The sequence below is a fragment of the Scyliorhinus canicula genome, chromosome 7, assembly GCF_902713615.1.
Source record: "Scyliorhinus canicula chromosome 7, sScyCan1.1, whole genome shotgun sequence".
NCBI lineage: Eukaryota > Metazoa > Chordata > Chondrichthyes > Carcharhiniformes > Scyliorhinidae > Scyliorhinus > Scyliorhinus canicula.
In genome coordinates this window covers 204697436-204720891 of record NC_052152.1, presented here as the reverse complement: position 1 = coordinate 204720891, position 23456 = coordinate 204697436, and the positions used below count along the sequence as shown (strand labels likewise).

Below are 23456 nucleotides of genomic sequence, written 5' to 3'. Positions count from 1 at the left end.
CCAGTCTCCATAGAATCATAGCTAGTTAATGCACAGAGGAAGTCCATCAACCCATCGTAACTGAAGTTCCTCATCCCTGGACCTAATCTTATTAATCTTTTCCCCACCCTCACTAATGCCTTTATATTCTTCCTGACTTACATCACGTTTCTCTTTAATTCTCAAAGTATTTCAATTCTGTAAAATTTGAACACCTCAGAACTATCACAAAGCAAGAATATTTGATTATTTTTCAATTCCATTAACAGCCACAGCCATAAAATTCAAATAAACCAGAGAAATAGGGTGTGATTCAATGGAAAAGAATCGATGACCGGTTTTGAGTGTGTTTTGGTGGCTGCCGCGCCGAGAAAGACCCCGCTATTCAATGGCATTTCGCTGAGGCAACACTTAGTTATTTACTGTTGGTGAGCCCTCCCTCCTCTTGTCAGCATATCCACACACCCCCACGCTCCCCCCTCCCCCCCCCCCACCCACCGTTTCAACACTCCCTATCCCCGCCCACCTCGTGGAGCCCCCCGTAACATCCCCTCACCCCCCCCCCCCCCCCCTCCATCTGGTAAGGTCCCCCAGGCCCGATCCCTGGCACAGCCAACCTGGCACCCTGGCAGCATCACCATGGCAGTCTGGCAGTGCCAAGATGCCCAGGTGCCAGAGAGAGAGTGCAAGGGTGCACCACCCTCCTGCCCTCTCCCCAACCTCCCAGGTGTCGCTGATGGTGTGGGAAAGCCCTCAAGGTGCCATTACGACTAGTCCACGTTTGCAGAAATCGGTACTAAATGACACCCTGGCGAGGTCTCCCAGGCATAATCGTTAGATCCCGGGCACTGGGAGAACCCTGTGGGTGCATATTTAAATGAGCCACTGACATTTAAATATGCAGACCTGGATCACGCCCAGTGAGGGTGAGATCACGCCCAGTGAGGGCGAGATCATGCCCAGTGAGGGTGAGATCATGCCCAGTGAGGGTGAGATCACGCCCAGTGAGGGTGAGATCATGCCCAGTGAGGGTGAGATCACGCCCAGTCAGGGTGAGATCACGCCCAGTGAGGGTGAGATCACGCCCAGTCAGGGTGAGATCATGCCCAGTGAGGGTGAGATCTCGCCCAGTGAGGGTGAGATCTCGCCCAGTCAGGGTGAGATCACGCCCAGTGAGGGTGAGATCATGCCCAGTGAGGGTGAGATCATGCCCAGTGAGGACGAGATCACGCCCGGTGAGGATGAGATCACGCCCGGTGAGGGTGAGATCACGCCCAGTGAGGGTGAGATCATGCCCAGTGAGGACGAGATCACGCCCAGTGAGGACGAGATCACGCCCAGTGAGGACGAGATCACGCCCGGTGAGGGTGAGATCACGCCCAGTGAGGGTGAGATCACGCCCAGTGAGGGGTGAGATCCAGATCACAACTTCTTGCGAGATTTTGTTAAATCTCACGAGGCATTTCGGGGATCACAACTCTCGCGTTAGGCCTCGTGCAAGATTGTAGGGCCTCGCCCCAACACCAAGTTGGGCGAGATGAAGCCACTAAATCGCGCCCATAAACTCAATTCAGCAGCTGGACATTTATCGAGGAAAAAAATAAATTAAAAATGAACCATTTCCAGAGGGAACATGACTGATAATTTCTTCTAATGTAACAATGTGAATAGAGCTTCCTGTATTCCAGCATCAGACATAAACCACTCAGTCCAAAAGGCAATACTCCAGATCAGCTTCCTCACATCTTACTTGGTCTCACCCTGTGAACATACTCTTCTATTCCTTTCTCCAGCTTGTACCCATCAAGCTTCCCCTTAAATATATCCATGAATTTAACAACTCGTCGAGAATTTAACAACATGTGGCGAGATCCACATTCGAAGAAAATATTAATAACATTTGTAGTGTGCACTCTTCCTTTCCAAATTCTAACCACTTTTAATAAAGAGGTTTGTCCTGTGTTTCTTACTGGATTGGTTTGTGACTACCTTAGTATTTATGATGCTTAGCTTTGGACTTTGCCAGAATAATAATAATCTTTATTATTGTCACAAGTAGGCTTACATTAACACTGCAATGAAATTACTGTGAAAATCCCCTGGTCGCCACACTCCAGGGCCTGTTTGGGTACACTGAAGGGAAATTCAGAATGTCCAATTCGCCTAACAAGCACATCTTTCGGGAATTGTGGGAGGAAACCGGAGCACCTGGAGGAAACCCACCCAGACACGGCACATTTTTCAAGTGCAACTAACTAGTGTTCCACTGAGATACAAACACATTCTAAAATGGGCTAAAATACAAAACTCTCTGCAGAAAGGGTAAAGTACTAAAATACTCTCCCTAAAACCAGCAGGAAGAAAGAGTAAAGCTCTGTAAACACTAACATGTACAATGGCAAATACTAATATTAGGAATAGCTTCAGGGTGACATTAATTAACACGACATAGCTAAATATAAATTGAATTGTGAGCACCGGATAGCTTTCTTGTTGATCAAGATTTCTATTCATGTTCATTGTTGATAACAAAATATTGAAGCAAATTAGATTCATTCCCTGGTTGCTACGTCTAAAGTATCCAAACCGTTCAGTTAGATTCAGTCCTGCATATCACTTCCAGGGACCAGTTAATTTTGTATAAATTGTGTAATATTTCAGTGTGTCCATTATTCTACAGTATGAGAAAAACTAAATTTGTTTACCATCGATTATTTTTCTTGTGGAAATTTCCAATAAAAGGATTTATTTTTTAAAAAGGTATATTGGTAACAGCGAATGTGAGAGATATCTGTGCTATTGTGAAAAATAAATCAGTTCCTGCACATTCATTTCCATTTATTATAGCTACCAGATTTCATATTCCAATATCTGATCTCTAAGTAGGGGTTTAAGAATTACATGAGACCATTATGGCCTCTTTTTAAATGTCTGGCAGCTGCAGGCAATCAGTTATCCATGTACATGGAGATTACCACATTCTGAATCAGTGCACTAGGGGATGTGTTACAATGCCAGGATACTGATTCCATGGGTTCTAATACTTAAAGAATGATAGAATCCCTACAGTGCAGAAGGAGGCCATTCAGCCCATCAAGTCTGCACCAACCCTTTTGAAAGAATATCCTATCTAGATCCACTCCCCCGCCCTATCCCCATATCCCAACAACCCGCACATCCCTGGACACTAAGGTGTAATTTATCTGGGCCAATCCACGTAACCTGCTCATGTGGGAGGAAACTGGAGCATCTGGAAGAAACCCACGTAGACACGGGGAGAACGTGCAAACTCCACACAGACAATCATCCAAGGCCAGATGCGAACCCGGGTCCCTGGCGCTATGAGACAGCAGTGCTAACCACTGTGCTGTCGTACCGCCCATATTCTATTGAACATTCCACTCATATTCCATTGGGATTTTCCATTGTAACTTTATTCCTATAACATGGGGATAATCTTAACTTTCTGTGAGAGGATAAAAAGGTTGACAGCAAAACGGAAGCGCGTTTTACTTCTCTGGAGAGTTTTATTTCTATAGATGTAAGAATCTCAGGGAATATCCAACACCAGATTGGCTGCATCACCTCAATGTTCAACAAACTACAGCAGTGAGTATTTGACAACAAAGACCTCCACAAGTCAACAAAAGTTACAATGTACAGAGTTGTCACTACCCTCCTGTACTGCAGTGAGACCTGGACTGTGTATCAGCAACATCTCAGGTCGTTAGATAACAGCAATGCTGCCACTACCCCACCTCTGGATTCAATGGAAGGTCCATTGAACAAACATCAGTGTCCTTCTTGAAGGCAGGTCCACATCTTTCAGGCAAAGCTCTTGTAAAATCAACTTTGCAGGCCTGGGCCCTGAAAACCATTTCCCCACCAGGTTCGGTTTTCTCAACTCCCAAATGGACAACGTTCCAAGGGGAAAAAGAAAATGCTTCAAAGACCCTCTGAAACTCTGCTTGGCGCAAGGTACTAGTGACATTAATGATTGGGAGGAGTTTGGGAACAATCGTTCAAGATGGCGACAACAGAAATACTTTGAATCACAACATTTTAATAGTGAGACAAAGTGGCGGCAGGGAAGGAAAGGATTGGAAGCAAATCCTGTACTCCAGATCCAACTCCCTTCATAGAATTTACAGTGCAGAAGGAGGCTATTCAGCCCATCGAGTCCGCACCAGCTCTTGGAAAGAGCACCCTACCCAAGGTCAACACCTCCACCCTATCCCCATAACCCAGTAACCCCACCCAACACTAAGGGCAATTTTGGACACTAAGGGCAATTTATCATGGCCAATCCACCTACTTGCACATCTATGGGCTGTGGGAGGAAACCGGGGCACCCGGAGGAAACCCACGCACACACAGGATGTGCAGACTCCACACAGACAGTCACCCAAGCCGGAATCGAACCTGGGACTCTGGAGCTGTGAAGCAATTGCGCTATCCACAATGCTACCGTGCTGCCCTAAATGGGACGGTCCCCTCATGGGACGTTCTGTCCCATATGCGCAAGGATCTGCAGCTCGAGAACCAGCCTGTTCAGTCACACGAAGGCCCCTGGCAGAAACTCATGACCTTGAGATGTCATCCTCGAATCATAGACTCTAAGAATTTTCCAACAACCGATATTAGGCTAACTGGTTTTATAATTCCTGGTTTTCCTCTCTCATCTTTCTTAAATACTTAAGTGACAGGCAGGATTTTCCCATCTAAAGGAATGGTTCCCAAATCGAGAGGACTTTGGAATATTTTTGTTAAGGAATCTACAATATTCTAATGCACCTAGCTACTTTTCCAACCCTGTGATGGAATCAAGCCTGAGCATTTGTTACTCTTTGGTGCCAATATTTTCTTGCAGGCGGTCATTGTTGCACAGTGGTTGGCACGGTTGCTTCACAGCGCCAGGATCCCGGGTTCGATTCCCGGCTTGGGTCACGTCTGTGGGGAGTCTGCACGTTCTCCACATGTCTGCGTGGGTTTCCTCCGGGCGCTCCAGTATCCTATCATAAGTCCCGAACGACGTGCTGTTAGGTGAATTGGACATTCTGAATTCTCCCGCTGTGTACCCGAACAGGCGCCGGAGGGTGGCAACTCGGAGATTTTCTCAGTAACTTCATTACAGCATTAATGTAAGCCTACGTGTGACACTAATAAGTATCATTATTCATTGCTGTTACTTTGCTTTTGTTAATTTTGATGAGACCCTGTCCCCGATTCTGTAATAATTTCTTTGTTATTTCTGTCATCTTGGCCTCTTCCTCTGCCATAAGTACTGACATCAATTAATTATTCAATGTGTCTGCCAATTCCTTATTTACATCGACAATATTACCATTAGAAGTTCAAAGGGGCTCACATTACTCCTGACTACCCTCTGTTTGCTCACATAATTATGAAAAATATCTGTGTTGATTTGGTCCTGGCAAGTTTATTTCATACTCCCATTAGCCTCCTCGGTTTATTTTGTCCTCTTTCGTTGTTCTTTGCAACATCTCTATTTGTCAGAATCTGTGCTTTTTGTATTTTGAGTGCTTTTCCTTTTTGTTTTTTCTCTTACCTTTTTATACCATCTAATTTATTTTTGGCAGGTGGAGCTCTTGCTCGTGGTTTAGCACACTGGGCTAAATCGTTGGCTTTTAAAGCAGATCAAGGCAGGCCAGCAGCACGGTTCAATTCCTGTACCAGCCTCCCCGAAAAGGCGCCGGAATGTGGCGACTAGGAGCTTTTCACAGTAACTTCATTGAAGCCTACTTGTGACAATAAGTGATTTTCATTCATTTCATTTCGTCAGTCCTGATGTGTTAGGTACTCTGGATCTGTGGAGACTGCGTTTACCCCAGCAGTAACATAGACAGGCTACCAACACTTGTAATAGTACAACACTACTTTATGAAGCTAAGAACTGTTGAACATACTTTCACTGTGGGTCGACATTATGTTAGATTAACTGAAGATCTATGCCTATCCTGACCAGTCTAAACTGTTAGCGCATGGTGAAAGTCTGTGCTACAAGCTCTGTCCTTCTCAGAGGCTGCATCCCGAATGAGCGGGAAAACTAGTGCCCTCTGGCTTTATAGTGACCGTGCCCTAACTGGTGAGTGTTGTGTGTGTTGTGTTGTGTGTGTTGATTGGTCTTGCAGTGTGTCAGTCAGTGTGTGTCTGCACCATTATATACTGATGTGTATGACAAGTCCATCAGCTACATGGCTCCCTCACGTTAACCCGGGACACGCCACTCACCCATGGCTCTTAACATTAGCCCCTTTTAATAACCCTCGTGAGACTCACGGGGACACCACAATTGAGCTCCTCGTGTGGCCCATGGACTACATGCTCACCTGCTAGTGGGCAGAGGCCCATCAGGAGAAATCGCCTCTTAAAAGCCGGCCCGGACTGGGACCGTCTAGAATAGTCGTCCCGTTTGCGACCTTGCAGCTGTCAGTCACATTGCCGCCTATACTTTTGTTGTCGAATTAAACTTTGTTTGGCTTTACCTTCTCGGGCCTCCTGAGCTTTTATACTGGTGCCGAGGAAAACAACGGCTGTGATCCTGGACATCCTGACCACACCGGAATTTCCCAGCACAGGAAAAAGGGTGATGAGTCTTTAAAACTGCCGCTTTTCAGAACGCTACTGACCTAAGACGCAGGCATAGAAGACTGGACCCAGTGTACCAAATGGATGCTGTATTCCTTCCAGGTGAATGGTATTATGGGAGATGACCAGCAAAATGTAATACTCCTGACCGCCTGCGGGGCCCCAACTTTCAGTGTCATTAAAAGCCTCACCTTGCGGCCCTAAACTCAAGAACCTTCAGCAAACTAATGGAATTCAGTGCGAACCATTAGAACCCCAAGCCGTCGGTAATCAAATGGAGATACTGCTTTAATATGGCCGTGCAAACCCCTGGGAAATTGGTTACAGAGCTTTTGATGCACCTTCACAAGTTCGCCCAGCATTATGACTTTGTCCCATCCCTCCCTGAGATGTTGAGAGATCAGTTGGTGTGTGGCATAAACTTAAATAGAAACATACATAGAAAATAGAAGCAGGAGGAGGCCATTCGGCCTTTCGAGCATGCTCCGCCATTCACTTATGATCATGGCTGATCATCAAGTTCAATACCCTGATCCTGCCTTCCCCCCATTCCCTTGATCCCTTTAGCCCCAAGAGCTATATTTAATTCCTTCTTGAAAATTACACCATGTTTTGGCCTCAACTACTTTCTGTGGTAGTGGATTCCACAGATTCACCAGTCCCTGGGTGGAGAAATCTCTCCTCACAGTATGGCAACCCAAAGGAACCACCTGATTCAATTGAGACATGAGTAGAAGTAAACCGTGGCTTTAATCAACTTAGAATAGTGCCTGCCTGTGACTGAACAAATACTGAGAACCGCCTACAGGTCGACTGCTCTTTATACCTCCCTTCAAGGGGAGGAGCCATGGGCGGAGCCCATACAGGCCCCAACATGTTCCCCATTGGATAATGCCATACAATAGCCCATAGGAGAAGCCCACAAGGGCAACAGCATAGCACAGATACAAATACAAGGGCAACAGCACAGATACAAATACACTGGTGGATTATTGGTATAATACATTCACCACACCAGCCTTGGATTGAGAATGGGCCATAGAGTTGTCGCTCTCCCACGAGAACATGGAAACGAAGGTTCAGGAACTCGAGGCTTCTGTGGATTATGATGTGCACACAGATGCTGGTGAACAATGTCCCCCAAGGATAGGATTTACACAACTCAGTCCCCTCCAAAAATGCTCTGTGGTCAGGCCCACGGGCTAAGGGCCCCCCACAGCCCGATGGGACATTTCTCCAGTGCACAGAGAGGAATACTCATATCAGTGCTGCACTGTTGCAGGAACTGTGGCAGTCGAGGCCCCAGAATCGCCAATGAACGCGTTACCCTGGCCAGGTTGCACAAGCACCCCAAGCTGGGGCTTTGCACATTGCCCCACCCGAGGAAGTCCTGCATTTTGCGGGACTTACATTGCGGATATCCGGAGGTTTCTAAAGTGAAGATGCTCGCCAGGAGTTACGTGTGGTGGCCAGTGCTCGACGGCGACATAGAGCGACGAGTGCAGCAATGTGCAGCTTGCCAGGAGCACCAGAAGCTCCTCCATCAGCCTCGCTCCACCCATGGGAGTGGCCTGTAGGCCTCTGGGTGCTTTGCCTGGCCCATCGTGGGGGTCAATGTTTCTGTTCCTGATCACTGCCCACTCAAGGTGGATTAACATGCACTGAATCTCTTCCACCACTTCGCATGCCACCGGAGGGAAGTTACGTCAGTCCTTCAGCAGCCACGGGATTCCAGAGGTGATTGTCATTGACATTACCGCTGAGGAATTTCAAGAATTTATGAGCACTAATGGGGCGAACATTGAAACAGCCCCAAATCACCAAAGGGCTGCTGGAACGGGCAGCATATCGGGGGGACACACCTCTTTTTCCTCACACAGACTCTTCCCCCTCTCTCGCTCTATAATGCACACACATACCTCCCTCGCCTTCTCTCATCCCCTGCTTTCACCAACTCACACCCACTCTCACACATCGTGCTCTCACACACTCAACCTCTGTTTTCACACACACTCACCCCTCTCTTACTAACACATCCTCCTCTGTCACATTCATACACTCACACCCACTCACACACTCACCCCCTCTCTCACACATTCGCCATCTTCATACACACTCTACCCCCCGTTCTCACACACACTCTACCCCCCGTACTCACACACACTCTACCCCCCGTACTCACACACACTCTACCCCCCGTTCTCACACACACTCTACCCCCTGTTCTCACACACACTCTACCCCCTGTTCTCACATACACTCTACCCCCTGTTCTCACACACATTCTACCCCCCGTACTCACACACACTCTACCCCCCGTACTCACACACACTCTACCCCCGTACTCACACACACTCTACCCCCCGTTCTCACACACACTCTACCCCCCGTTCTCACACACACTCTACCCCCCGTACTCACACACACTCTACCCCCCGTACTCACACACACTCTACCCCCCGTACTCACACACACTCTACCCCCCGTTCTCACACACACTCTACCCCCCGTACTCACACACACTCTACCCCCTGTTCTCACACACACTCTACCCCCCGTTCTCATACACTCTACTCCCCCATTCTCACACACACTCTACCCCCCGTACTCACACACGCTACTCCCCCATTCTCTCACACACACTCTACCCCCCGTTCTCATACACACTCTACTCCCCCATTCTCACACACACTCTACCCCCCGTTCTCACACACGCTACTCCCCCATTCTCACACACACTCTACCCCCCGTTCTCACACACACTCTACCCCCCGTTCTCACACACACTCTACCCCCCGTTCTCACACACACTCTCCTCCCCCCATTCTCTCACACACAGTCTACCCCCCCGTTCTCTCACACACTCTACCCCCCGTTCTCACACACACTCTACCCCCCATTCTCTCACACTCTACCCCCCGTTCTCACACACACTCTACCCCCCGTTCTCTCACACACTCTACCCCCCCATTCTCTCACACACTCTACCCACCGCTCTCACACACACTCACCCCTCTCTCACACACACACTACTCTCCTCTCTCACACACACACTACCCTCCTCTCTCTCACACTCTCACCTTCCTCTCACACACACACACTCCTCCCCCTTTCTCATGCTCTGAAACCCACTCTGGTCCCCTGCTCAGGTGCCTTCTCTGAGGCCCACTCTGGTGCACCACTCCAGCGTCCGCTCCAATTCCTGCTCTGCCCCCACCTTCCCCCTCCCAATCTCCAGTGCACGTGCTCTGAGTTCCTTTCTGAGACCCTGTTTCCCCAACTTACTTCTATCACATTCTGTGAAAGCAAAATGATACATAGGGACTATATGGGCCTTACTTTTAAAAAAGGAAGCAAATCCACAAGGAATTTGACATCCCTGCCAGCGTTTGATTGACTAACAATGCTGTTTCTCTGTTGGCATGTCTACATGCTCGGTTGGTTTGACCGCATTTGAACAAACGCCTGTTATACATAAACACATCACTATGGTAACACATCACTATAGTAACCTCTATTTACTTATCAACATTGACTACTGGGTCACCAGAACCCTGGAGTCAGCCTTATGCACTGTATTGCACATAAATTACTCAGTATTATCTTTAATCTAAACAGGTTTTGATTACAGGTGTAGTGTGGGCGGTGCCATCAAATATTTGGGCTTGGCAAGAAAGCGACGGGATCTTGTTCTTTTACTTTCTCGGCCTGTAAAAATAATGTATGACTGTCAAAATTAAATCAGAAATATTCAGTTAAATGGAACAAAACAGTGGACATACCTGTACCATGATCTGTTAAAATGATTTATTCCACTTTAACTACGACCAAACACTGAGCTTCAGACTGCTCATGCTTGTATTTACTTCTGAATTGCTACAGGGATGTTACATTAAAATTACCGTACAGAAACAACTATTCAGCCCAAACCCCTTCCACATCCCCCCCCCATCTAACTTTATCAGTATAACCTTTCTCCCTCATGTGTTTATCAAGATTTCCCTTAAATACATCTATGCTCTTTAACTTAACTTCTATTTGTGATAAATTGAGTGGGTAAGGAAGTTTCTCCTGAATCACCTATTGGATTTATTCATGGCTGTTTTATATTTAATGGCCCACACTTTCACTCCCTCACAAACAGAACTATTTTCTTCATTCAGTTCAATTACCCTGACCCTTTTGAGAATTCAATAGCTGCCCAATACATTCTCAGTTGAGAATGTGTGAGCTGAAATGTAGCTATCCGAAGCAAACAATTCCACCATCGCAAAGCATGTTTTTACCGTCATATTCCGGCTTCATCTTAATTCGTCCATAGTGTTATGAAACTGTAAATAATAATCCAGGTTTTGGGTTATCCAACTGAATTTGGGTTACACTCCTAGACCTCCCTAGCTAACAGCAATGTGTGGGAACGTTCACCACACAGGTTCAAATGTTTCAAGAAAGCAGCAAGCTACCACCTTCTCAAGGGTAAGAGTGTGTAATAGATTCTGGCTTTGCCAATAACCCACTCATCCCATGACTGAATATAAAAAATATTTCTCAATGTATTTTTCAGTAAGTCTCCTGGTTTCTGTGTCTTCTTCTTTGGAGATCACTCGCGAACCAGTATGATTGTCCACCTCAGAAACTCCATGTGGCTGGTCATGGGTTCTATGTGTTCTTGCGTGACTTTATATGGGACTGACAGGAGAGAGACGACCGGAGTTTGCTGCTAGTATGGGGTCCTTTCTGGGTTTTGTTATGAAGATGGCTTTTGCTGTCTGCATTTCTTTGAAATGGTGTTGGAATTCATGATCATTGTGGAAAGCCAGGTCAGCCAGCCAGGGCCCCATGTTCTCCACTTGCACTCTCATACCCAATAGCAGAACACCGTGCCCCTGTTTAGTCAAGATCATCACACACAGAGAGTTGACATCCAGCTGAATGCTACCATGTGTATCATTACTGGAACAATACCATCAAAACCACTCCCTTGGCTCCCTGTCCTGATAAACATCACTCCTCCACATATCTATCAACTCGCAACAACCTGCAAAATGATAGGAAAAGTTCACAATACTGCCCCCCCCCCCCCCCCAGCTGACACATCATGCTGATCTATTCAGCCCACCCAAGGTGTGGCTCCTATTGGCCGACCTGGAAAAACCCTCCCACACAGGACTTTAACGCAAATTCCATCTGAGCAAATGAATGGGAACCATCGGACACGACAGACTAGAACCTGGTCTCAAACCCAACCCAACAGCTGCCTGGTTTCAACCTTCCAAGGAAGGAGTGGTCCACCTGTGACAGGTTCAGGACCGGCCACGGCCCCAGCTTGGCCAATCTCCACAGGTGGGGCATTAGTGCCAGCCCCCAATGTGCTTGTGGGAAAAACTATGCAGCACATCATAGAAGAATGTCCAATCCACAGACTCAGCGGAGGCCGATCCACACTCAACATGAGGAAGAACATTTTTATGCAGGGGGTAGTGGGATGTCTGGAATTCGCTGCCCAAGTTGGTGGTAGAGGCAGAGACCCTAAACTCTTTTAAACAAACCTGCATCGGTACCTTAAGCACTGGAAGCTTCAAGGCTATCGACCAGGTGCAGGGAGGTGGAACCAGAAAAGGCACCTGAGTGTCCTTGGGCTGGCATGGACAAGATGGGTCGAATGGCCTCCTTCTGAAACAGCAGGACTGGGAGAAACTGCTTGGCTCAGGGACTTTGCATTTGCTAAATAAGTGAAATCTGAAATCTAAAGCCTGACAAAGCAACTGCCTATTATCCCGGTTTCTCCCTGAAGGAGGAATCAAATGTGCCCAGTTAGTGGCCTGAGCATCATGCAGGTGAGACGAGTTGGCCCTGAAAACGATCAGATCCCCACAGTTTCAACAAGACTGACACCCAGGTTTAGGTCTCAGGACTGTCAGCTGGTGGCTCGAGATCAAGTGCCAGGGGATTGGATAGCTCCAGAAACCCCCAACACCTGCAAGCAAGGCTCCTCCAGTTCCTCACCTCACCCTCCAGAGATCCACGGATCCGCTCTGTACAAGGGCCATTTCATCTTGACCACGACCAGGCCAGGCAGGGTGAGAGATCTACAGGGATCATACAAATTGCACGTTTGCCACAGGTGCAGGGAGAATTTAACTGCACACAGGTGGTTTGGGTTTTGGGAGTGGGTTTGGGATTGGGTTTGGGGTTTGGGTGTGGGTTTGGCTTTGGGTGTGGGTTTTGGGTTTGGGTGTGGGTTTGGTGTTGGGTGTGGGTTTGGCTTTGGGTGTGGGTTTTGGGTTTGGGGTTGGGTTTGGGTTTGGGATTGGGTTTGGTTTTGGGGTTGGGTTTTGGGTTTGGGTGTGTGTTTGGGTTTTGGGTGTGGGTTTGGGGTTGGGTTTTGGGTGGGGTTTGGGGTTGGGTTGGGTTTTGGGTGGGGTTTGGGGTTGGGATTTGGGTGGGGTTTTGGGTTGGGTTTGGGTTTGTGATTGGGTTTGGTTTTGGGGTTGGGTTTTGGGTTTGGGTGTGGGCTTGGGGTTGGGTTTTGGATGTGGGTTTGGGTTTTGGGTGTGGGCTTGGGGTTAGATTTTGGGTGGGGTTTGGGGTTCGGTTTGGGTTGGGATTTGGGTGGGGTTTGGGGTTGGGTTTTGGGTGTGGGTTTGGGGTTGGGTGTGGGTTTGGGGTTGGGTTTGGGGTTGGGTTTTAGGTGTGGTGTTGGGTTTGAGTGTAGCTGGAGGGTGGTGTTTGAGGGTGAGGATAGGGGTTGAGGTTGGGCCAGGGCAAGAGGCACAGTAGGGGTGGGGCTGCGTGTACGGTTTAGTGGCAGGGCTCGGGGCTGATGTGGGTTTGGGGCTGAGGTGGGTTTGGGGCTCAGGGTGGGGTTGGGGCTCAGGGTGGGGGTTCAGGGTGGGATTGGGGCTCAGGGTGGGGGTTGGGGCTCAGGATGGGGGCTCAGGATGGGGTTGGGGCTCAGGGTGGGGTTGGGGCTCAGGGTGGGGTTGGGGCTGAGGGTGGGGTTGGGGCTGAGGGTGGGGTTGGGGCTCAGGGTGGGGTTGGGGCTGAGGTGGGTTTGGGGTCAGGGTGGGGTTTGGGGCTGAGGGTGGGGTTTGGGGCTGAGGGTGGGGTTTGGGGCTGAGGTGGGTTTGGGGCCCAGGGTGGGGTTGGGGCTGAGGTGGGTTTTTGGGTCAGGGTGGGGTTTGGGGCTGAGGGTGGGGTTGGGGCTGAGGTGGGTTTGTGGCTCAGGGTGGGGGTTGGGGCTCAGGGTGGTGTTGGGGCTCAAGGTGGGGTTGGTGTTGAGGTGGGTTTGGGCCTCAGGGTGGGGGTTGGGGCTCAGGGTGGGGTTGGGGCTCAGGGTAGGGTTGGGGCTCAGGGTAGGGTTGGGGCTGAGGTGGGTTTGGGGCTGAGGTGGGTTTGGTGCTCAGGGTGGGGTTTGGGGCTCAGGGTGTGGTTTGGGGCTCAGGGTGGGATTGGGGCTGAGGTGGGTTTGGGGCTCAGGGTGGGATTGGGGCTGAGGTGGCTTTGGGGCTCAGGGTGTGGGGTTGGGGCTCAGGGTGTGGGGTTGGGGCTCAGGGTGGGGTTTGGGGCTCAGGGTGGGGTTGGGGCTCAGGGTGGGGTTGGGGCTCACGGTGGGGGTTCAGGGTGGGATTGGGGTTCAGGGTGGGATTGGGGCTCAGGGTGGGTTTGGGGCTCAGGGTGGGATTGGGGCTGAGGTGGCTTTGGGGCGCAGGGGGAGGGTTGGGGCTCAGGGTGGGGTTGGGGCTCACGGTGGGGTTGGGGCTCAGGGTGGAGGTTCAGGGTGGGATTGGGGCTCAGGGTGGGGTTGGGGCTGAGGTGGCTTTGGGGCTCAGGGTGTGGGGTTGGGGCTCAGGGTGTGGGGTTGGGGCTCAGGGTGGGGTTTGGGGCTCAGGGTGGGGTTGGGGCTCAGGGTGGGGTTGGGGCTCACGGTGGGGGTTCAGGGTGGGATTGGGGTTCAGGGTGGGATTGGGGCTCAGGGTGGGTTTGGGGCTCAGGGTGGGATTGGGGCTGAGGTGGCTTTGGGGCGCAGGGGGAGGGTTGGGGCTCAGGGTGGGGTTGGGGCTCACGGTGGGGTTGGGGCTCAGGGTGGGGGTTCAGGGTGGGATTGGGGCTCAGGGTGGGGTTGGGGCTGAGGTGGGTTTGGGGCTCAGGGTGGGGTTGGGGCTGAGGTGGGTTTGGGGCTCAGGGTGGGGTTGGGGCTGAGGTGGGTTTGTGGCTCAGGGTGGGGTTTGGGGCTCAGGGTGGGGTTGGGGCTCAGGGTGGGGTTGGGGCTCAGGGTGGGGTTGGGGCTGAGGTGGGTTTGGGGCTCAGGGTGGGGTTGGGGCTCACGGTGGGGTTGGGGCTCAGGGTGGGGGTTCAGGGTGGGTTTGGGGCTCAGGGTGGGGTTGGGGCTGAGGTGGGTTTGTGGCTCAGGGTGGGGGTTGGGGCTCAGGGTGCGGGTTGGGGCTGAGGTGGGTTTGGGGCTCAGGGTGGGGTTGGGGCTGAGGTGGGTTTGGGGCTCAGGGTGCGGGTTGGGGCTGAGGTGGGTTTGGGGCTCAGGGTGGGGTTGGGGCTGAGGTGGGTTTGGGGCTCAGGGTGGGGTTGGGGCTCAGTGTGGTTTTGGGGCTCAAGGTGGGGTTGGTGTTGAGGTGAGTTTGGGGCTCAGGGTGGGGGTTGGGGCTCAGGGTGCGGGTTGGGGCTCAGGGTGGGGGTTGGGGCTCAAAGTGGGGTTGGTGTTGAGGTGGGGGTTGGGGTTCAGGGTGGATTTAGGGCTCAGGGTGGGGGTTGGGGCTCAGGGTGGGGGTTGGGGCTCAGGTTGGGTTTGGGGCTCAGGGTGGGGTTGGGGCTCAGTGTGGGGTTGGGGCTCAGTGTGGGGTTGGGGCTCAGTGTGGGGTTGGGGCTGAGGTGGATTTGGGGCTCAGGGTGGGGTTTGGGGCTCAGGGTGGGGTTTGGGGCTCAGGGCGGGATTGGGGATCAGGGCGGGGTTGGGGCTCAGGGTGGGGTTTGGGGCTCAGGGTGGGGTTTGGGGCTCAGGGTGGGATTGGAGCTCAGGGTGGGTTTGTGGCTCAGGGTGGGTTTGGGGCTGAGGTGGGGTTGGGGCTCAGGGTGGGGTTGGGGCTCAGGGTGGGGTTGGGGCTGAGGTGGGTTTGAGGCTCAGGGTGGGGTTGGGGCTGAGGTGGGTTTGAGGCTCAGGGTGGGGTTTGGGGCTCAGGGTGGGGTTTGGGGCTCAGGGTGGGGTTTGGGGCTCAGGGCGGGGTTGGGGATCAGGGTGGGGTTGGGGCTCAGGGTGGGATTGGAGCTCAGGGTGGGTTTGTGGCTCAGGGTGGGTTTGGGGCTGAGGTGGGGTTGGGGCTCAGGGTGGGGTTGGGGCTGAGGTGGGTTTGAGGCTCAGGGTGGGGTTGGGGCTCTGGATAGGGTTTGGGACTCAGGGTGGGGTTTGGGTCTCAGCGTGGGTTTGGGGCTCAGGGTGGGGTGGGTTTGGGGCTCAGGGTGGAGTTGGGGCTCAGGGTGGGTTTGGGGCTCAGGGTGGGGTTTGAGTTGGGGTTGAGTTTGGGGCTGAGGGTGGGTTTGGGGCTCAGGGTGGGGGTTGCGGCTCAGGGTGGGTTTGGGGCTCTGAATGGGGTTTGGGGCTCAGGGTGGATTTGGGGCTCTGGATGGGGTTTGGGGCTCAGGGTGGGGTTTGGGGCTCAGGGTGGGGTTGGGGCTCTGGGTGGGGTTGGGGCTCTGGGTTGAGTTTGGGGCTCAGGGTGGGGTTGGGGCTCTGGATGGGGTTGGGGTTGAGTTTGGGGCTCAGGGTGGGTTTGGGGCTCAGGGTGGGGTTTGGGGCTCAGGGTGGGATTTGGGGCTCAGGGTGGGGTTGGGGCTCAGGGTGGGGTTGGGGCTCAGGGTGGGGTTTGGGGCTCAGGGTGGGGTTGGGGCTCAGGGTGGGATTTGGGGCTCAGGGTGGGGTTGGGGCTCTGGCTGGGGTTTGGGTTGAGTTTGGGGCTCAGGGTGGGGTTGGGGCTCTGGCTGGGTTTGGGGCTCAGGGTGGGGTTTGGGGCTCAGGGTGGGGTTGGGGCTCTGGCTGGGGTTTGGGTTGAGTTTGGGGCTCAGGGTGGGGTTGGGGCTCTGGGTGGGGTTTGGGTTGGGGTTGAGTTTGGGGCTCAGGGTGGGGTTGGGGCTCTGGGTGGGGTTTGGGTTGGGGTTGAGTTTGGGGCTCAGGGTGGGGTTGGGGCTCTGGGTGGGGTTTGGGTCTGAGGTGGGGTTGGGGCTCAGGGTAGGGGTTTGGCTGAGAGGCTGAGCACAGGGATCGGGGCAGGGCTGAGCACGGGGTTGAGGGCGTGGCTGAGCGCGGGGCAGGGTGGGGCTGAGCGCGGGGTTGGGGCGGGGCTGATCGCGGGGTTGGGGCGGGGCTGAGCGCGGGGCAGGGTGGGGCTGAGCGCGGGGTTGGGGCGGGGCTGATCGCGGGGTTGGGGCGGGGCTGAGCGCGGGGTTGAGGGCGTGGCTGAGCGCGGGGTTGGGGCGGGGCTGATCGCGGGGCTGAGTACGGGGTTGGGGGCGTGGCTGAGCGCGGAAATTGGAGCGGGTCTGGGGGCGGGGCTGAGCGCGGGTTAGGGGCGGGGCTGAGTGCGACGTTGAGGGCGTGGCTGAGCGCGGGGATTGGGGGCGGGGCTGAGCGCGGGGATTGGGGTGGGGGGCGGGGCTGATCGCGGGGTTGGGGCGGGGCTGAGCGCGGGGTTGGGGCGGGGCTGAGTACGGGGTTGGGGGCGTGGCTGAGCGCGGAAATTGGAGCGGGTCTGGGGGCGGGGCTGAGCGCGGGTTAGGGGCGGGGCTGAGTGCGACGTTGAGGGCGTGGCTGAGCGCGGGATTGGGGGCGGGGCTGAGCGCGGGGATTGGGGTGGGGGGCGGGGCTGAGCGCGGGGTTGGGGCGGGGCTGAGCGCGGGGTTGGGGCGGGGCTGGCTGTTTATCACGTGCCGGTCAGGTGACTCTGCCCAACGGCCGGCCGCGTGCTCTGCTCTAACTGTAAGTGGGGCGCGTGCCGTTGGAGCCTGGTCCGTGTGAGCAGCTTTGGCGCCAACACCGAGAGACAACCGGCCTGAGGAGAGTCCGCTCGTCGCCCCGGGAACCGCACTGTTGCTGCAGTTGGGGATTTTGTTCCCAGTGAGCAGAGGGGGAGCGTGCTTCTCATCCCCATCACAGCGCCGGGTTTCCCCTCTCTAACTGAGGTAGATGGGTTGTGAATGAAGCCGGCAGCCGGTGCACATTAATCAATGCAAAGCGGCCGAGCGGGGCGCCAGGAAATGCAACCGGTCTGAATATCTCATGGAGTTTGGGAGCTTTCCCAAAACTCGGGTCGATGCGACTTCTTGCATTTCCCAACTGCGGAATTGGTAATCCTTCAATTAGATCAGTCATGGATCCGAATTCGCAAAGTAAAATACGAAGATGCAATTTGTAGTTTGGAATTTTATCCTCCTGTGCATAATCGGTGTAATCCAATTGATCACAGGATCAGGGGGATCACAGGAAAATGATGGCACAGAGCCCATTAAAGCCCATACTGGGCACGAGGGGTGGATTTCAACGACCTGGAGAAATTGTGGTACAGGGTCAGTGCCCCCTGCGGACACACTGGGTGCAGGGTCAGTGCCCCCTGCGGACACACTGGGTGCAGGGTTAGTGCCCCCTGCGGACACGTTGGGTGCAGGGTCAGTGCCCCCTGCGGACACACTGGGTGCAGGGTCAGTGCCCTCTGCGGACATTCTGCATGCAGGGTCAGTGCCCCCTGCGGACACACTGGGTGCAGGGTCAGTGCCCCCTGCGGACACGTTGGGTGCAGGGTCAGTGCCCCCTGCGGACACACTGGGTGCAGGGTCAGTGCCCCCTGCGGACACGTTGGGTGCAGGGTCAGTGCCCCCTGCGGACACACTGGGTGCAGGGTCAGTTCCCCCTGCGGACACACTGGGTGCAGGGTCAGTGCCCCCTGCGGACACACTGGGTGCAGGGTCAGTTCCCCCTGCGGACACACTGGGTGCAGGGTCAGTGCTCCCTGCGGACACGTTGGGTGCAGGGTCAGTACCCCCTGCGGACACACTGGGTGCAGGGTCAGTACCCCCTGCGGACACACTGGGTGCAGGGTCAGTACCCCCTGCGGACACACTGGGTGCAGGGTCAGTTCCCCCTGAGGGCACTGGGTGCAGGGTCAGTTCCCCCTGCGGACACACTGGGTGCAGGGTCAGTTCCCCCTGAGGACACTGGGTGCAGGGTCAGTGCCCCCTGCGGACACACTGTGTGCAGGGTCAGTTCCCCCTGAGGGCACTGGGTGCAGGGTCAGTTCCCCCTGAGGACACACTGTGTGCAGGGTCAGTGCCCCCGGCGGACACACTGGGTGCAGGGTCAGTGCCCCCTGCGGACACACTGGGTGCAGGGTCAGTTCCCCCTGCGGACACACTGGTGCAGGGTCAGTGCCCCCTGCGGACACACTGGGTGCAGGGTCAGTGCCCCCTGCGGACACACTGGGTGCAGGGTCAGTACCCCCTGCGGACACACTGGGTGCAGGGTCAGTTCCCCCTGAGGGCACTGGGTGCAGGGCCAGTGCTCTCTGCAGACATTCTGCGTGCAGGGTCAGTTCCCCCTGCGGACACGTTGGGTGCAGGGTCAGTACCCCCTGCGGACACGTTGGGTGCAGGGTCAGTGCCCTCTGCTGACACTCGGGGTGCAGGGTCAGTACCCCCTGCGGACACACTGGGGTGCAGGGTCAGTGCCCCCTGCGGACACACTGGGTGCAGGGTCAGTGCCCCCTGCAGACATTCTGCGTGCAGGGTCAGTTCCCCCTGAGGACACTGGGTGCAGGGTCAGTTCCCCCTGCGGACACGTTGGGTGCAGGGTCAGTGCCCTCTGCAGACACTCTGGGTGCAGGATCAGTGCATTCTGTGGACTCTCTGGGTTGAGGGTCACTGCCCCTGCGGACACTCTGGCACAGGGTCAATGCCCCTGGACTCTGGAAGCAGGGTCAGTACTTCCTGCGGACTCTCTCGATGCAGGGTCAGTGCCCCCTGCAGACACACTGGGTGCAGGGTCAGTGCACCCTGCGGATACACTGGATGCAGGGCCAGTGCACCCTGCGGATACGCTGGACACAGGGTCAGTGTCCCCTGCGGACACACTGGGTGCAGTGTCAGTGCCCCCTGCAGACTCTCTGGTGCTGGGTCAGTGCCTCATGTGAACACTGGGCGGAGGATCAGTGCCCCCTGCGGACACACTAGCTGCATGGTCTTTGCCCTCTGCGTACTCTGCAAAGGGTCAGTGCCCTCTGGGCGCAGGTTCAGTGCCTCCCCCTGCGGGCAGGATTGGTGTCCCCTGTGGATTCTCTTTGCGCAGGGTCTGTGCCCCCCTACGGATTGTCTTGGCGCAGGGTCAGTACCACATACTCTGGGCGTCAGGGCCAGAGCCACGTATTCTGGGTGCAAAAGCAGTGCACCCTGCAGACTGTTGAGGTGCAGGGTCAGTGCCACATATTCTGGGTGCAGAGTCAGTGCCCCCTGCGGATTGTTGAGGCGCAGGGTCAGTGCCCCACACTCTCTGGGGCAATGGAGTCAGTGCCCCATACTTTGGGGACTTTCTGGTCCCGCTGCTGTCAACGGGGTTTCTCATTGCTCCCACCCCCTGGGGAAAACGCGGCATGGTTTTGCTGTCAGCGCGACATGAACAGTGGATAATCCGGCCACTCAGTACATTGTTACTCCAAACGTAGTTACTGAGCGCTGAGCCACTGCATTCACAAACTGTAAAGTAGACTGCCGTAATTTATATGAATGTGCAGCTCTCTTGTGTAGCAACACTCGAATATAACTGCTAGAGTAACATTTGAATCATAATTCCATTATATTAAATTGAAGACAAGCTGCAAAAGGTATATACAGATAATGCTGCAAGGTTGTCCATTATATAGCGGTAGCCAAGATTACAAGAATATAATGCCATTGAAGGTTGTATCTGAATCCTTTGATAAGATAATTTTTTTCTAAATGCTTCACATAATGGTTAAAGTGATATGGCATATTACCACATCAAAAGCCTTCAAAGTCCTTTACATGAAAATTACTTTTGAAATGCAGTGCCTGTTACGTATGTAAATATTGAAGCCATTTTGCACTAATGACATCTCAACATATTTTGATGTGAATCTTTTGGTGAAGTTGGCTGAAGACTAAGGTAACATGCAGTTCTTCAAGTGCCTTGGGACCTTTAACATTTATCAGAATCGGCAGACAGTAACTAGATTTAATATCTCATCCAACAGATGGCAGCTATAACAATGAAGCACTCCCATCGATACTGCACTGCAATCATAATCTTCTGCAGAGGGACAGTGCTTTCAAACTGGTCATTGTCATAATCCGCACGCAACCTACGGGGGCGGACCAATTAGCCACCCAGTGAGCCTCGTAGAACATGAGGGGCGGGGGCCCATCAGCGGAGTCATTGGATCCCGCATAAAAGCTGGCCCACCTGGGTGCCAAGTATGAGTAGTCCCGGCTGATACCTGGAGTGGATTGTGTAAATAGTTTACTTGTAGTAAAATAAGTTTCTTTACGCCTCTCGTTTTGGACTCCTCTGTGGTCGCTAAATTGGCGACGAGGGTAAAAGTGGAACTACAGTCGGCATTGTTAACTTGGAAGACGGTCATCTCTTCGCATTGCCAGAGTAAGGTTTGCACTGATTTCAAAATGCCACTCTTTGGGAGACTTGATGTGTTTGACTTACTTTTGCAGGGCTATAAGTGGTGACGAGCGGCAGACAGTGGAGCCCCTCCTTCAGCTTGTTAAAAATATATCCATCAGCTCAATACTTTGAAGAGCTGATAGCCCTTGCGGCGAACCATTATGACCCAAGCCGTTGGTCATCATGCAACGTTACCAGTTTAACACAGCTGAGGGGACCCCAGGGGAGTCCGTTATCGAGTTCATAACACATTTGAGGAAACAGGCTGAATTTTGTAACTATGGCTCTACCCGTCCCGAAATGCTGCGGGACTGTTTGGTTTGTGGCTTTAACAGTATGACGACGCAATGAAAGTTACTAGTCAAGCCGTTATTGGACCTTAAGAAGCCGGAGAAATGTAACTTTAGAGGAAGTGCATAAAAGGGAATACAGGAGCTCCAAGGGATGGAAGTGAACAGTGTGGGACGTAGCCCTTCCCATTGGTACTGACGTACCAATTCAGGCCACGGATCCAGGACTGAATTACCTAGGTAAGATACGTCCCCCAAATCCATAGACGGAGACCCCGGACGATATGAGAAGTCGCAGGGAGCGAAGCCACAGGGCGTCCAATAAACTCGCCGTCCGACCAGGGGTAGGATCAACCCAGCATTTTACATTTGGAGCAGCCCAATGACGAATGCATGCAGCTGAATTGCATTGCGGCACCCAAAATTGCTGCCAGTCGGATCATCCTTCAAGTAAACGGTCACCTTGTAATCGAATTGCAAACGGGAGCCGCAGTCTCGGTCATAGGTAAACAAACTTCAGGTCAGAAAATCTGGAGTGAAAACTTGGCTTGTGCATCGGCAGAGATGCACGACGGTTTTCAGTCTGAACCTGAGACTGCCAGATTGTGGGATGTGATTGGTGCGTAACTTTGGTGGGATGGGGCACTTGCGGGCTCAACAAGATCAGGGCGCCATCTTTCTGCGATTGAAAATAAACTCCCCCCAACAGACACCGAGGACGCCGCCCACAGGCATCGGGGTGGCAAAGAGCAGCCCACCCCTCTCCCACCACCCGAGCATATGGGCATGTCACCGAACAAACAAGTATCTGGGAATCTTCCCCCTCCTCACCCCACGAGTATCGAGGCACTCTTCCCACATCTCAACACGCAAGTAATGAGGCATTCCCCTCACAAAGATAGGAATTAGGAGCAAAAGTAGGCAATTTAGCCCTTCGAACATGGTCCGCCATTCAATTAGAACATGACTGATCTCTTCCTGGTCTCAAATCCCTGCCTGTTCCCTAAATCAGAAATATATCTATCTCCTTGAAACCACTTAATAACTCAGATTCCACCGCACTATGGGGCGGCGAGTTCCACAAATTTGCCACCCTCTGCGAGAAGTAGTTCCTCCTCATCTCAGTTCTAAATCTGCCACCTTAAGCTATATGTGATCTCTCGTATTAACAAGCATCACCCCCCGCCCTCCCTATTCGGGCTCCTGGAGGCCCGTCCTGGCACTGAGCGGCCATGTCCCTCACCACCGGGGGGCTGTACTTAACCTGTGTGCCCCGGGCATGGTCGTCATAATTAGTTTCTATTTTTGAAAACCTGTGATGATTCTGACTGGATGGATGATATGGAGAGGGTGGAAGTAGTGGCATTAAGCCCTGTAATGCAATGCAAATTTACTATAAAATATGCTAATCGGGGTGTGTCCTTCCTGTGTGTGAACCTGAGTGCGTCATTGGAGGGGGCCAGGGAAGATTATAAACTGAAAACCCGCTGGCGCAAAATCCGTTTTGGGCCTTTTGGATATTTAGCTGCCATTATGAGACTTGCGCCCGGATCTAGTGCAGCTGCTAGATCAAGGCCATTATTTTTAAATGTTTGTTTGCATAATATAACAAAAGTCTTGCGTTTGTGTGCATTTCCTGCTTAGTCAGTTCTTGTCACTTCTATCTGGCTAATTCTCTATTACTGTTGAAAGTATTTGTACTATATTTAACACACCAAAGAATTCTCATTTCATTCAGCAGGTATTTGTCCACCGCACCCATTTGAGGCTTGCAATTTTGCTGTTATCCAATGTTTCCCTTCCAACTGGCTATAGCTTGCTCCAACCAGAGCCCCACAGTCCTGAAGTTGCATTTATGTGCTTTTGATGTGGGCCATCAATTCACAGAGCACCCG

General features: G+C 52.9%; 1 protein-coding gene and 1 long non-coding RNA gene across 4 annotated transcripts in view; one reads left to right on the top strand and one right to left on the bottom strand.

The window, feature by feature from the left end:
- Window positions 1-10021, bottom strand: part of LOC119969735 — a 33162-nt gene extending 23141 nt beyond the window's left edge. For both annotated transcript variants that reach the window (XR_005461455.1, XR_005461454.1), the window contains exon 1: window positions 9928-10021. This is a non-coding gene — a long non-coding RNA (uncharacterized LOC119969735). The remainder of the gene's footprint in view (window positions 1-9927) is intronic.
- A 7504-nt stretch (window positions 10022-17525) lies between these two features.
- The window catches only part of LOC119969734 (double-strand-break repair protein rad21 homolog), a 137444-nt gene continuing 131513 nt past the window's right edge, over window positions 17526-23456 (top strand). The window contains exon 1 of one of the 2 annotated variants that reach the window (XM_038803752.1): window positions 17526-17772. The gene's annotated coding sequence lies outside the window, so the exon portion shown is untranslated. The remainder of the gene's footprint in view (window positions 17773-23456) is intronic. The other variant, XM_038803753.1, reaches the window with a different exon arrangement.